The sequence below is a fragment of the Seriola lalandi genome, unplaced genomic scaffold (genome assembly GCF_002814215.2).
Source record: "Seriola lalandi dorsalis isolate HSWRI2012SDOR001 ecotype SW California unplaced genomic scaffold, Sedor1 jcf7180002033718, whole genome shotgun sequence".
Lineage (NCBI taxonomy): Eukaryota > Metazoa > Chordata > Actinopteri > Carangiformes > Carangidae > Seriola > Seriola lalandi.
The window spans coordinates 1-514 of record NW_019504323.1 but is presented as its reverse complement, the minus strand read 5'-3'; the positions used below and the strand labels follow the sequence as shown (position 1 = coordinate 514).

The 514-nt window shown below is 43.6% G+C and overlaps 1 non-coding gene across 1 annotated transcript; it reads left to right on the top strand.

The window, feature by feature from the left end:
• Window positions 1–89: 89 nt before the first annotated feature.
• On the top strand, window positions 90–172 carry trnal-cag (transfer RNA leucine (anticodon CAG)). Its single transcript has one exon. It is a non-coding gene; the product is annotated as a tRNA-Leu (tRNA).
• The last annotated feature ends 342 nt before the right edge of the window (window positions 173–514 follow it).

Sequence of the window (514 nt, the reverse complement as noted above, 5' to 3'; positions counted from 1 at the left end):
TTATAGACTTGCTCTGCAAGTGACAACCAGCAACAAAGTGAACATGGCTGATATGTTGTCGGAAAGTAGTGTGTGCAAGAGCTCATATAGTCAGGATGGCCGAGCGGTCTAATGCGCTGTGTCCAGGTCGCAGTCTCCTCTGGAGGTGTGGGTTCGAATCTCACTTCTGACATGAACATTTTCACTGGAGCAGCATCTTTCTTTCATTCATTCAGAATACCTCAGAGTGACCCAGGGGCAGGACTAAAACCTTGCTGGGGAAATGATATATTACTTACAGGCACAGAGGCACACACTGCAGCGGGATTCTGGACAGGGACTGAAGCTTGAACTGTCTCAGGGGCTGGAGCCTGTAAGAGAATAACATTTGTTAAAATGAAATCACAATTTACAACATAATCAAACCTTAAATTATTATTTCATACAGCCAATATTTTTGAAATAACAATTTGAAGGGGTACCTCTCTGGGTGCTGGGCAGTGTATACCGGTTCTTTAAAGCGCTGTCTTTTTTT